This window comes from Bombyx mandarina, chromosome 12 (genome assembly GCF_030267445.1).
Source record: "Bombyx mandarina strain Sakado chromosome 12, ASM3026744v2".
Classification (NCBI taxonomy): Eukaryota; Metazoa; Arthropoda; class Insecta; order Lepidoptera; family Bombycidae; genus Bombyx; species Bombyx mandarina.
This window is the reverse complement of record NC_143219.1, coordinates 10,563,771-10,578,228: the sequence shown is the minus strand read 5'-3', so window position 1 is coordinate 10,578,228 and position 14,458 is coordinate 10,563,771. Positions and strand designations below refer to the sequence as shown.

The following is a 14,458-nucleotide window of genomic DNA, read 5'->3' as shown; positions in this document are numbered from 1 at the left end:
CTGAAGGGATAACAATTCCGGTCTAAGTTAAAAGGGACATACTTACATACCTGAAGAGTTTTAAATGAACTGGCCCAGGTATGTAAGCAGTCTGAAGATTATTTATAGCCAGTATAGGATTTTCTGAAGAATTATGCGAACCGAACCGTACTAGATTGTTAATATCATAGACCACGTTTTAAGTTGCATCCGTTAATGTCAGGATGAACGAACACGTTTGTTGTTCACAGACATACCATAAGAATGCGCGCACGAGGACGAGCGCACGTCAGTATGGCCGTGACGGCGTTAACGATATTTATGTTATATAGCACGTGCAATAGGAGTGACTCACACAAGCCAGGTGCGCCGGCCGTGTCGTTCCACTCGTAAACAACAGCTGCAACAGAAGTGACTCATAAGCCAGCTGCGCCGGCTAGTATAAAAAGGCGGAACGTGCCTTGAAATGAACATTCGTTGGACTGCGTTTGCCTGGTGCACTTATTATATCGTTGTTACGTTGTGTGATTCAGTGACTGTTGTACGTACTGGTTAAAGTTGGACAAGTGTTAAAGTGAATTGTTAAGATAACATATTGTTGATTAAATCAGAAACCAAAAGTGACATCGTTTTACTTGGTGTTCAACAAGATAATATCTACCCTCAAGCTTACATATATATTTTTTGTTAACACGATGAATAACATTTTATTAACACTTGTAAATATTTTTCAAAAGCTTCCTCGTTCTAATAGGAATTCGTTGCGCGGTGTCAAAAAGTTTATATTATGATAGTTCAGTTTTTAGTTTTCCAAAGTCTCCTCATAAGAACGTTGAACAGCTAATTGATGTTGATAGTCAGCAGTAGAAATATCAGATCACCATATATCTAAGTAAATTAATGGGTGTTGATGTCTATATTCTTGTTCTTCATCGTTCCCTCACTGCTGAGGATTGCGACCTCATTTGATTTTCCTCCTCAGTGTTCGATCATGGGTGGCATGGGCCGCATGGTATAGACTACCACCAACCGCTTCCTTTACCAGATCTGACCATCTGGCTGGTGTTCTGCCCACGGCGCGCTTGCCCCCTACGCGACCCGAAATTATGAGCTTCTCTAATTCATGTCTGGGAGACCACATGACGTGTCCGAAGAAGCTCATAAGACGTTCCCGGCAGAGAGCCTATTTCGGAAGTTTAGCTCCATTAGAATGGACTCCTTAGCTCTCATGGCAGTCCACGGTATTCGTAGCATCTTCCGCCACTCCCACATTTCAAAGGCATCGATCTTTTTGATATCGCAGCTTTTCATGCACCATGTCTCTGCTCCGTAGAGGAATATGGGAAAGACCAGTGCCCGCACCCAGCGTTGGTGTCTATGGGCATTGCTAATCATTGAATACCAAATTGACAATGAGCTCGCTCTATCCATCCACAGAAAAAATAAAATAGACGAAAGATTGCTGCCCTGTGGCATATTTCCATTTATATACCGTCTCTGTTTTAGCGAGTATAAAAGTTCACAGCTTCACTTTTTGCTTCAACTTTTTATGAAACAGTACCTAATCAGTTAATAATTAGAAATAAAAAACAAGGTCAGAAAATTATAATGTTTTGTGCATTTTTTGTTTTGTCCACGGGTAAATCGTCAGTGATGGCCATAATACATACATCCACGTAGTTATTATTTCTAACACAGAAAGTACTGACTATTTTCATTTGAAAGATTCTGCTGGGTATTGCATGGTTACTTCGCGGCCTATTTCAACCGCGACGCTGTCACGTGATCACAATTAAAGGATAAGTACATCTGATGCACCATAGCAATTGAGATCTTCAATTGAAAATCTTTTATTGTTAATTATAATTAGGCAACGGACCGATTTTTGTTTTGTTTAAAAGATAGCGCCTTGTTTTGAAGCCTTTCTAGCTTCACGAGGATCAGCATGGATTAAACCAGGAGGAGCGGAATTAGCTAAAAAACACCCGAGGACCTCCGAAAAGTCTAACAGCACAAGGGCAGATGCTTCAACAGTATTTCTACTGCCAGATCGAAATAACAATTTGCCGAAAAGATCTTAGGAGAAACTACGCAGGCTGCTGTAGTGTAACGAAGAGTTAGGGTGGCTGCAGTTAGCGTCAGATCTAATAGCATCGGAACATCACTGAGAATAGCCCAGGTGGTACAATTAGATTTAATCTTCTTGAATTCTACATATTATAGCTATATAATATTTAACAACAAATTTAATGATAATGATGAAATAATAGATCCTTAATTTAGCTTCTAGGTAGATTACTGCGCATATGGTAAGGCCAGCTTCGCCCTCTTGGAAGCAAATTACTATATGTTTCTTTATTAATCGAATGAGTGTGGCAAATTGATTGAATATAATTTGTGTGATTAACTATGTAGCCTTGAATGTCTAGATGCTGCCGAAAAATTAAGGGCATCGAGAAACTGAATCTAAGCAAATACGTTAAGAGCTCTTGAGATTACCAAGAATAAATAAAATTTAGATGTGATTTATGTTTTGCAAATAACTTTTAATTTCAAAAAGAAAACGTGTTTTTTGTTTAAATACAATTACATTTTATGGCTACCAAAGGCAGACGAACTTACTGTACACCTTATTTTTTTTTTTTTTTTTTTTATTGCTTAGGTGGGTGGACGAGCTCACAGCCCACCTGGTGTTAAGTGGTTACTGGAGCCCATAGACATCTACAACGTAAATGCGCCACCCACCTTGAGATATAAGTTCTAAGGTCTCAGTATAGTTACAACGGCTACCCCACCCTTCAAACCGAAACGCATTACTGCTTCACGGCAGAAATAGGCAGGGCGGTGGTACCTACCCGTGCGGACTCACAATAGGTCCTACCACCAGTGATTACGCAAATTATAATTTTGCGGGTTTGATTTTTATTACACGATGTTATTCCTTCACCGTGGAAGTCAATCGTGAACATTTGTTAAGTACGTATTTCATTCGAAAAATTGGTACCCGCCTGCGAGATTCGAACACCGGTGCATCGCAACAACGAATGCACCGGACGTCTTATCCTTTAGGCAAGGGGCTAGGTAGTTACTATCGCATACAGACATTAGTAATACTATGCTGCTACCTACCATACAGGACACTTCAAATCTGGCTTTGAAGAAGACGAAGTGAGAATTCTTAGAAGACGATTCTTAGCGACTGGTTGATGCCATCGGCATGAACGGCTTTCTGACTAGTGATGGCAGTAGATACATTAGCCTTAGTAAGTAGTCTTCTTGATAACGTCAGTTGACTTGTTTGTGGATTTTCCTCGACTCCTCTTTCCTTTCATGTGCCTCAAAAACAAGGAGCTTTAAGCTTTAGCCAAGTTGTTACAGTCTCTTCTGGCCTCTTTTCCGAAGTATGGTGGAGTGAAGTATGGTGGAATATATACGTAAACACTGACAGCCGAGTGTCTTTCACGATAGACGTACTGATGAGATGCGCCCTTATACAAATTTCCAACATTTTGCGTCGACACTTCACTTTAAATGCGTCTATCTTAGATAGTATTAGCGCTTTAAGCGCCCAGATCTCTCTGATGTAAATGAAATAATAGATCAAGGTGCGCATGAGATTGATCTTTGTGTTTCGGTTGATCCCTTTATATTTAGTCTGGCCATAAATACTGTTACAATTAAAAATAAACAAAATATTACATTTCAATTTGGAATCTGTCATTTTTATATGATTGCTCATTGAGTTTTCTCATTTTGGCGCCAATACATTGTACAATATTTTGCGATATTAAAATGGTGTGGGGTGATAAAGAGAACCGAATCGCTGTGATTGCATTACACAAAGTAGGTATGGAGCCAAATGCAATTTTTAAAACTCTCATACGCTTGGTATTAGTAAAATGTTTGTGTACCGGGCTATTAATAGGTGCAATGAGACCTCCTCTGTTTGTGACAGAAAAAGATCTGGCCGTCCACGTAGTGTTCGTACGAAAAAGGTGGTCAAAGCAGTAAGGGAAAGAATTCGAAGAAATCCTGTCCGAAAGCAAAAGATTTTATCTCGGGAGATGAAGATAGCACCCAGAGCCTTGTCGCGTATTTTAAAAGATGACTTAGGACTTGCAGCCTATAAGAGACGTACTGGTCTTTTCTTAACTGATAATTTAAAAGAGAATAGGGTGGTAAAATCGAAACAACTACTGAAGCGGTACGCAAAGGGAGGTCGTAGAAAAAATTTGTTTACGGATGAGAATTATTTTACAATTGAGCAACATGTTAACAAACAAAATGACCGTATTTATGCTCAAAGCTCTAAGGAAGCTTCCCAATTAGTCGACAGAGTGCAACGTGGGCACTATCCGACTTCAGTGATGGTTTGGTGGGGTATTAGCTATGAAGGAGTGACTGAGCCATACTTTTGTGAAAAAGGTATCAAAACATCGGCACAAGTGTATCAAGATACCATTCTTGAGAAGGTAGTGAAGCCCCTTAACAACACCATGTTCAATAATCAAGAATGGTCCTTCCAGCAAGACTTTTTTTTTTTTTTTTTTTTTTTATTGCTTAGATGTGTGGACGAGCTCACAGCCCACCTGGTGTTAAGTGGTTACTGGAGCCCATAGACATCTACAACGTAAATGCGCCACACACCTTGAGATATAGTTCTATGGTCTCAGTATAGTCACAACGGCTGCCCCACCCTTCAAACCGAAACGCATTACTGCTTCACGGCAGAAATAGGCGGGGCGGTGGTACCTACCCGTGCGGACTCGGCGCCAGGTCATAAAGCTCGGTCTACGCAGTCTTGGTTGGAAACGAACGTTTCCGACTTCATCAGAGCTAAAGACTGGCCGTCGTCTAGTCCCGATCTTAATCCGCTGGATTATGATTTATGGTCAGTTTTAGAGAGTACGGCTTGCTCTAAACGCCATGATAATTTGGAGTCCCTAAAAGAATCCGTACGATTGGCAGTGAAAAAATTTCCCATGGAAAGAGTGCGTGCTTCTATTGATAACTGGCCTCAACGTTTAAAGGACTGTAATGGAGGACTGTAATGGAGAATGTAATGGAGACCACTTTGAATAAGCCTTTTATACTTTAAATTGTTTTATATTTATGTATTAAACTAACACACTGTAAAAGTAATAAATGTTATTTGCAATAGATTTATTTTTATTTTTAATTGTAACAGTATTTATGGCCAGACTAAGTATAGCAGATACTGTGAAGGCTGTAATACCTAAATAATAGTTAATAGGTACTTAAATCCTATCATCATCCAGGTCAGTTGTCTGCCGTTGCTTAATCTTTGTTGCAGATAGTTCAAGGCAATAATGATAATCAACACACGAGGAATGAGTTTCAACATGTACAGCACTGGTTAAGCGAGAACAATCGGAAGTTCCCCCGTCGTCGTCACCTCAGACCAAGCCAATCTCCGTGGAACGAGCCCCAGTGTTTCTGTCATATATCAAGGAAGTGAGAGACAACGTTAGTATATTTGAGTATGATGAGTCTATAAAACTTGTAGACCACACAAGAAACTGAGCCAGACCTTTAAAACTGTCAAGTGTTTCATACTTTTGCAGGATTTTGGTATCTACAAACTAGGATAAACTAAGAGGCATATGTATATCGGTCAGAGTTAAGAAGCATATTAAGGTCGTCAAGAATAGCCGGCTACTCAAGTCTGCAGTTTGTTAACATGCTTTGGACAATTATTTCAACGATTTTGTTACACATTTGCAAAATCTAATCAGTCGCTAAAAAAAAAAAAACTAATTCTATGTGTGTTGAGCGAGAAATAAATAAATAGGAAATAAATAAATAATTTTAATAGAGAAGATGGTTCCCGGTCATTGGTGTATCGCATTCCATCACAGCAGTTGTTTATGACCCAGCGGGGTATCATAGATTCGTGGCTTTGATGGGTTCATCAAAACACGCGTAGCTTGCTGGGAAGCATAAATGTGTCGAATGCGTCGCCCACAGCGCACTTTACACATGCTCCCGTGACAGCGTAACTTGACTGCTACAGCAGATGATCGGAGGGATGGGGAGGAGTAATACTAGCTATTAATGAAATAATCCCAATAACATGCTAACTAACGGCTCCGAACCTGAGCGTAGCTCAATATCCCTACGCTGCAGGTACTGCAGTCGAGGGATAGACACAATGAGATGCAGGTAGACAAATAATGCCGTCTTAGGAAAAAAATATAATCGTAGTACTATATATTTATAGCATTTAAATATATTGCGTCGAACTTCAATTAAAATTCTGTTTCATTAAATTAAATTCATCACATTAAAAGAATTCAAAGTGTTTGATAATAAAAATCGCTTCGTGTGATGTTGTAAAAAAGTATTTATTACGAGTGTTACGCGACTAAGCTTATTATAAAAAAAAAACATTTATTTTTATTTTTTGCCCGTCTACCGCTTAGCAATTACTTTTCGTTCAAATCGTCGGACTTGTCGGATCTAAGTAACCAACAATTTCATCAGGCCAATGCAAATGTACTAATAACGTCGCAGTATATTTAAAAAATGAGGGAAACCGCAAACCCCGGTGGTGGTGGTTTTACTGGTGGTAGGACCTCTTGAGAGTCCGCGCGGGTAGGTACCACCACCCTGCCTATTTCTGCCATGAATGCGTTTCGGTTCTAGGGTGGGGCAGCCGTTGTAACTATACTTGAGACCTTAGAACTTACATCTCAAGGTGGGTGGCGCATTTACGTTGTAGATGTCTATGGGCTCCAGTAACCACTTAAGACCAGGTGGGCTATGAGCTCGTCCACCCATCAAAGCAATAGGAAAAAAAAATCCACACAAGAAACTGAGCCAGACCTTTAGAACTGCCAAGTGTATCATACATACTTTTGCAGGATCTTGGTACCTACAAACTAGGACAAACTAAGAGGTATATGTATATCGGTCAGAGTTAAGAAGCATATTAAGGTCGTCAAGGATAGCCGGCTACTCAAGTCTGCAGTTTGTCAACATGCTTTGGACAATTATTCCAACCATTTTGTTACACATTTGCAAAATCTAAACAGTCGCTAAAGGAAACAAGCTAATTACATGTATGTTTAGCGAAAAATAAATGAATAGGAAATAAATAAATAAATAACTAACTTTAATAGAGAAGATGGTTCCCGGTCATTGGTGTATCGCGTTCCATCACAGCAGTTGTTTATGACCCAGCGGGGTATCATAGATTCGTGGCTTTGATGGGTTCACCAAAACACGCGTAGCTTGCTGGGAAGCACAAATGTGTCGAAAGCGTCGCCCTCAGCGCACGTTACACATGCTCCCGTGACAGCGTAACTTGACTGCTACAGCAGATGATCGGTGGGATAGGGAGGAGTAATACTAGCTGTTAATTAAATAATCCCAATAACATGCTAACTAACGGCTCCGAACCTGAGCGTAGCTCAATATCCCTACGCTGCAGGTACTGTAGTCGAGGGATAGACACAATGACATGCAGGTAGACAAATAATGCCGTCTTAGGAAAAATAATAATAATCGTAGCACTATATATTTATAGCATTTAAATATATTGCGTCGAACTTCAATTAAAATTCTGGTTCAATAAATTAAATTCATCACATTAAAAAAATTCAAAGTGTTTGATAATCAAAATCGCTTCGTGTGATGTTGTAAAAAAGTATTTATTACGAGTGTTACGCGACTAAGCTTATTATAAAAAAAAAAAAAAAAAATATTTTTTGCCCGTCTGCCGCTTTGTAATTAATTTTCGTTCAAATCGTCGGACTTGTCGGATCTAAGTAACCAACAATTTCATCAGGCCAATGTAAATGCGCTAATAACGTCACACTATATTAAAAAAATTAAAGGAACCTCGCACCCCTGAATTTCGAAGAACTTACAGACCACGTAGTCGGCTTACCTAGAGGTGTATCACCTTCGGTTGCAGTCTCTCCACCACATTGCTTGCTTATTCCGGAAGCTAACAGCCATAAGCCCTGCAATCGAAACGATGTCGCGACTCCACTAATGAATAGATTAAGTCGGCTTAGTTTTTTTATTATTTTTTATTGCCCGAGCGTACGGCCCACGTGATGGTGAGTGGTTACCGTCGCCCATGAACTTCAGCAAAGCCAGGGGCAGTGCCAAGCCGCTGCCTACCGTTTCTATAATATTTTCAATCAAACGTAGTTTTTACACTCGGCGTGCACCAGTGATGCTCCAGCTCCACGCATTCCACCCCAGCAATCATTCACTGAAAAAAATAGGTTTCAGTGGTTTGAAAGAAAAAAATACCGAGTATGTGATATATCTCGTGGTTGAGCATGAGTGAATTGGTTTTCTTTTAGCTGTACTGAAATAAACCACCCCATGATCAACCAATGAAAACAATATATCCAACAACAAACTCCGAATAAAACGATATCCAATCGATAGAGTCAACAAAAACTAATACTGTAATTTTTAATATAACATGAAATCAAAATATTCCTTGAATACCACGAAAACCTTTTAACTGAACTTCAAACTAATGGAAAACTGCAAAGAAACTTATTTTTCGTAAAGATTATATATTCATGTAAATTAATATTTAGTTAAAATCACGATAAAACATGGTGATACTTCATCCGCTCCAGACTTTTGTATTTTAATCTTGTTATTTTGAAAGTGACATCTCATTTTACACAAAATAATATACTAAAGATTATTTGGGTGAAAATTTAAGATGAGCTTTTAGCCCGAAAACTGTAAGCTTCGAGACCAATAGATAGTCGTGCTAAGGGAAGTCTCCGGTAGTTTTCCGCGGAGAGCTTGCCAGTTCCTTGAATGTACTCGAGAAGGCTGGTCGTCACGTAACGTCAACATTCGCGGTACGCATGATAGCGAAACTTCGTAGAATTATTTTTATCTGTGAACGAGTTTCAGTGCTTTTGCCAATTTTCATTAATTATTTATTTAAAACAATGTTAGAGGTGAGTGCTTTTTCTATAAAATATTTGTTTCGTTGTTAATGTCAAAATGTTACCATTAGGCTTCGATTGCGAATTCATCCTAGCATTATCTCGTACTGTCTCATTCCGTTTTTAATGGGAAAACGTTACAAGGGTATAAATCCCTCGGCGATTAACAACAATGAAACCTTATCTATCTAGATGATAGACGATTTGGAAAGTTTCGATTAACCTTCATTGGATCCTTAAAATAAGAATATTTAGTAATATTAACAACTTATAAGTACAGCTTGGTTTTCATATGAAAAAAGCTATACATCAAACCAAATAGTTTTATGTTTTTTTCTCCGCTTAAATCGAAAATTTTCATATTAAAATTACGAAATTTTTCATATTATAATAAAATATTCATTAAATACTTTAACTGTTTATAATAAGACTATTACAGAATTAATGGTAAAACAAGTTTTTCTGTTTCTTATTCAAAAAGTTTTCAATTACTGAGTTGTTTACAATCTGATATAATATTTCACATAGTAACTTCTTGCGTTGATGATGCACAAAATATTCTGTTGAACGTTAAATGGAAGCAAAGTATTCGATATGATCTCTTTAATCCTTTGATAAAAATATAATAATGCTCAATATTCAATTATTCGAAAACCTTTATTTCAAGACTGAGTCTCTTTTTGTCAACAAAAATTCAGTCTAATTAAATTTACCCTACGATTTCTAACATTTCTCTGGGCACACCGGCGCTGGAACATATTATTATGTTACTTAGCTTCTTTTTTTATGAATTAAATAAGTAAAATATGATATGAAGACAAAAAACGAAGCTCTTATAATTTCGTCCCATTCGTCTCGTTGTAAATCATAATTATTTTATTAATATAAATAAATAAATAACAATATAATTTTATTCTAAAACTTGTTAATTAGGATTCAATACAAGAATCATTATGAGTACGATAATTTAAAAAATTTAGATCGCAAAATCTGTTAACGCACATGAAAATATTGACTTGTTGCTGACTCGCTTTGCACCGCAATTGAGGTCGCAATGGCTCAATGGCTATCCTGGGGTGTCAGTCCGTGATACCTATCTCCGTAGATCAGTAACTAGGTAATTTCTTACTGCTTTAAAATTGATACTGAATCAATCTCTATTTCGTCGAACAAATGATTTCCTACTATTCCAGTAATCTAATTCAAGGCTTATATTCGTCTAATGTAGTACAAAAAAAACTGTTTCCGAATAGTTTAAAAATATTTTTAAGAAGAACCTTTTTAAGAAGATGCTTTTCACATCATAAATATACTGTGATTAAATAGGTCTTAGTGAAAAACCGAACAGAATTTGTTATCTGTAATTATTCTGTGGCATAAATTTTAATTAACAAACAACACACTCAACTTATGGAGGCTTCGGATGACCTTTTTTGCCTACCTATCTGCCAGTAGCCTTGAGGGGCTATTCTGGCTGTACCTTGACTCACGGCTCAATCTGAAACAATATGGTAAAATCTGCCCTAGCAGCAGTGCCTAAAAGCAGTGCTTCGCTGAATCTACCCCCGAATCGAAATCGTGAACCACGGAGTAGATCTGGCGAGAAAAGCAATGGACTGAGTTCGAACGAAAGTGTTCGTTCAGGTTTAATTTTTATCACGATTTTTGCATGTAATAATTTTTTATATTTTAGGAATGGATAGAATGGCATACAGTAGATAGTAGACAGTCTGCTCATGGAAGCGACCTTAAATGCAAAGCATTACGTGTGAAAATCGTATTCAGACCCCGTAAAATAATATTATTTACACTGTAGATAGCCGCGAAATTTTAAAACACTTTGAACGTAAACGCAATGAAAAAATTCAGAAAAGCTATTTTCGTAACAACTGCTAGTTTTTATTATTTACTAAGCGATCTGAATGATCACGGTAAATCGCATCTTCTCGGAATAATAAGCTTTGAATTAACAACGACTTGCGTTTTAATTACCTCTTACATTTTAAGCAAATTTTAACCTTAATGAAGTCACGCCAGAATCTATTCAACGGCTTCAAAGATTAGCCGGCAAAAACAAATTGGCTGCAAAAGACTCTAAAACTATATTTTGATTTTGTCAAGTTATCATAAATTACGGACATTACGGACATAAACAACATTACGGACACTTCATGTTTTATTGTTTGTAGATCAAAAATCTAATATTGTTACGAAGTTATAATTTCAATTGTTGTTTCTAATGATATTTCTCTTAGTTTTTTCATTGCATTCGGTTCGTTCAGAAATACAATAAACCTCACTATTAGGGAAGGAAAAGATTAAGAAATGTAATAGCAGCAGCTAGGAGTGGCGGGATAGAGTAGTCTGAGTGAAGCCAAGGTACCGGTGGATGAGGCAGGTAGCTTGAGTTCACAATTGGCGAATGAGGAAGAGAATTGAGCAATCCTAATCGAAATCCTACTTTCTAATTAAAAAACCCTACCTTCGTTCGCTAACTGGCTGACACTGACCAATGTACTTTAAGAGCTAGGCATTGAAAACTCACTTCATCACTTTGCTAAGCAAATGGGTTATCGTGATAGACCTGTGATTAGACGTCCGGCAGTGTGGTTACTCTCTCATCCAGGGTCGAATTTGCGACGAAGAGGGTAACAAAAATAGGTATTTTATAAATTCACACATATTCTTTTATTAAAAACCTAAATCTTAAATACAATTTGGCTTATTCGAATTCAAAAGGAAATATGCACATTGACCTTACGCCCATTATTTCCAGATGAGCTCCATACACTAAATCACCGTTTCAAAATTAATTATTGATGTGCCAATCAAATTGTGGCTGTCAATCAAGCTTACTTCTTGTACCATGTTTGAAGAGAAAAACAAATTAAGTAATTACAAAAAAACATACCTAGTGCATGAATTGTATACAACAAAGAATTTGTTTACACTACAGGACCGATTCAAGGAAGGATTATAAAACTTATTTAGAAGAAAACCATTCTAGCTAGTAAGGACCTTACCCCAAAACTTTAGGCTACAATTTTTTTATTGCCTTTTTAGGCAGACGAGCCATACGGCCCACCTGATGGTGAGCGGTTACCGTCACCCATAGACTTCAGCAATGCCCGGGGCAGAGCCAACCCGCTGCCTACCGCTTAATACTCTCCACAAGCCTCGTCTGAAGAAGGACATGTCATAGCGCTCGGGAAACACCGTGGAGGGAAGCTCATTCCATAGCCGGATGGTACGTGGCAAAAAAGACCTCTGGAAACGCACTGTGGATGACCGCAGAGGCTCCAGGTAGTATGGATGAACTCTACTCCGGCGGAGGGCAGTGCGATGGTAAAATCAAGATGCCGGTATCATCCCGAACAATTCCTCAGAGCATGAGAAACATGAGATAAAATAGTGAGTTAATGTCTAATCATTGGGAGGTCAAGATGGGCGTTATAAGTTCCACACAAATAGTGGATCAGCTTTTCAAAGCCTTTCCTGAGTTCTATTGTTGACATAAACTAACAAAAAAGCTTCTTACGATTTGAATACAAGTTTCCTTTTTTTCGACTTTGTAACGAATTCAAAGCTTTTGCACAGATATTATGAGTATAACTGGAGACTAAAACTGGAAATGTGCATTAAATTTTTTTTAATTTCTAAGCCTGATTTTATTGGAACGGTTCTTTCGAAATACGCGAAAAGGCAAGTAGCTTCTGGTTGAACTACGAAATGACATGATTCAAATAGGAAAACAACTTGGAATCTAAATTTCCCACGCACATGGAACTCAGAGAACTGTATGTGTACTGAGTATTAAGTATTACAAGTTCGTGGCTTATTTTTCAAAAAGATAAGATGCTCAATCAGTTTGACTAAAGTATTTATGACTAAATTAATAAACAAAAGCTGCATCGTACTTGTTATTTCGATTAAATTCCAGTTTAATATAATTAGATTGAAATCAATGTTTGCATGTTTATCTTTATGCATTCCTGAATTATTGTTTCAAATATAATGAAACTACAGTATCAACTACAATTGTTGTTGTAGCTCCAGGGAAGATTTCTATTAATGTACAATAGTTGTTTTACAATAAATAGATGTTTTTCATACAATTAGCGATGGTCAAAGCGTAACGTCACTGGGTGTCACTGTACACTGTGTAATACAGCACGTATGGTTAGGAAAAAATACACATTATCTTTACATTAGTTAACGTGCGTAGAAAGTTCTGTAAAACAAAAACGGTTCGGCAACATCATTTAAGCATTTCTTGTCTGGAATCGTTAGCCTTGAGACAAAATGTTGTTGAATTTTAATACAAATTCCTTTTCACTGGTATCTAAAAAAATATATAGTTACATCTAAAGATGTTGTTAACGCGGTTTTCTAATAGCACAGCAAATAATATTACAGCATAGAACAGCAAATTAGAAACGTTCAAAATTAAAAAGAGATCCTACATAACAAGGTACTTTACAACACAATTCCACTCTAACACGAAAAAAAAAACTCCCCAAAACCTTATTATATAACTTCTACAACACGATAACAGATTTTGGTTTAAAATTATTTAGAAAATTACATTATGCACCATGAACATATTTCGGAATAATCGAAATTTTACTGCTTATTTTTTATTTATAATATAACTAGCTGAACCGCAGACTTCGTAGTGCTTCAATCGATAAATAAAAGACACATCAAGGGGACACATCAAAGGAAAAACGAAATTGTTTGTTTTTATATAATTTCTATATTTTCTCACCTTTTAAACCTTCCCTGGACTTCCACGAATAATTCAAGACCAAAATTAGCCAAATCGGTTCAGCCGTTCTCGAGTTTTAGCGAGACTAACGAACAGCAATTCATTTTTATATATAGAGATAGATGGGCAAAAAAATACATACAGGCGTTATGATGTGTCATTCAGAAAAAATCTCTTCTTTTGGTACTGGCTTCTCATTTCTCAGCACTGGACATTTTAGAAATAATGTGTTATAGGAGGGCTACCTGTACTTAGATTAAATAGTATCTACTGTACTGATTTTTTTTATTGCCCTTGTAGGCAGATGAGCATACGGTCCACATGATGGTGAGTGGTTACCGTCGCCCATGGACTTCAGCAATGCCAAGGGCAGAGCCAAGCCGCTGCCTACCGTTTAATTAAGCGTTGGAAATTCTTACTACATAAAAAAATACGAGTCTGTTAGCAAATTATAAATTTATTAGGAGCATGTACGAACAACTATTCTCTTTTCTTTTCCTTTCCTGAGACTGAACCTCGCATGGACGTGTGAGACTCGGTGGCCGAAGTTATTAAAATCCGGGCCGAATTAAAGAGCCCACTAACTAAGCACTTGCACTCTCGTCCGATCTCCAACCGGACCCAGGCAAGGCAGGCAGGTTAAAAAAAAGGTATTCCTGTCACTAACAGAGCATTCATTTTAATGTGAAGGCTGAGGCAGATATTTTACAATCCAATTGTGTTTTAGTATGTTGTGATATCTCTCGACTGCAATACTCAG

At 37.5% G+C, this 14,458-nt stretch overlaps 1 protein-coding gene across 3 annotated transcripts in view; it reads left to right on the top strand.

The window, feature by feature from the left end:
- Positions 1-8,802: 8,802 nt before the first annotated feature.
- The window catches only part of Dhr-1 (diapause hormone receptor-1), a 34,590-nt gene continuing 28,934 nt past the window's right edge, over positions 8,803-14,458 (top strand). For all 3 annotated transcript variants that reach the window (XM_089731697.1, XM_028176672.2, XM_089731696.1), the window contains exon 1: positions 8,803-8,942. The gene's annotated coding sequence lies outside the window, so the exon portion shown is untranslated. The remainder of the gene's footprint in view (positions 8,943-14,458) is intronic.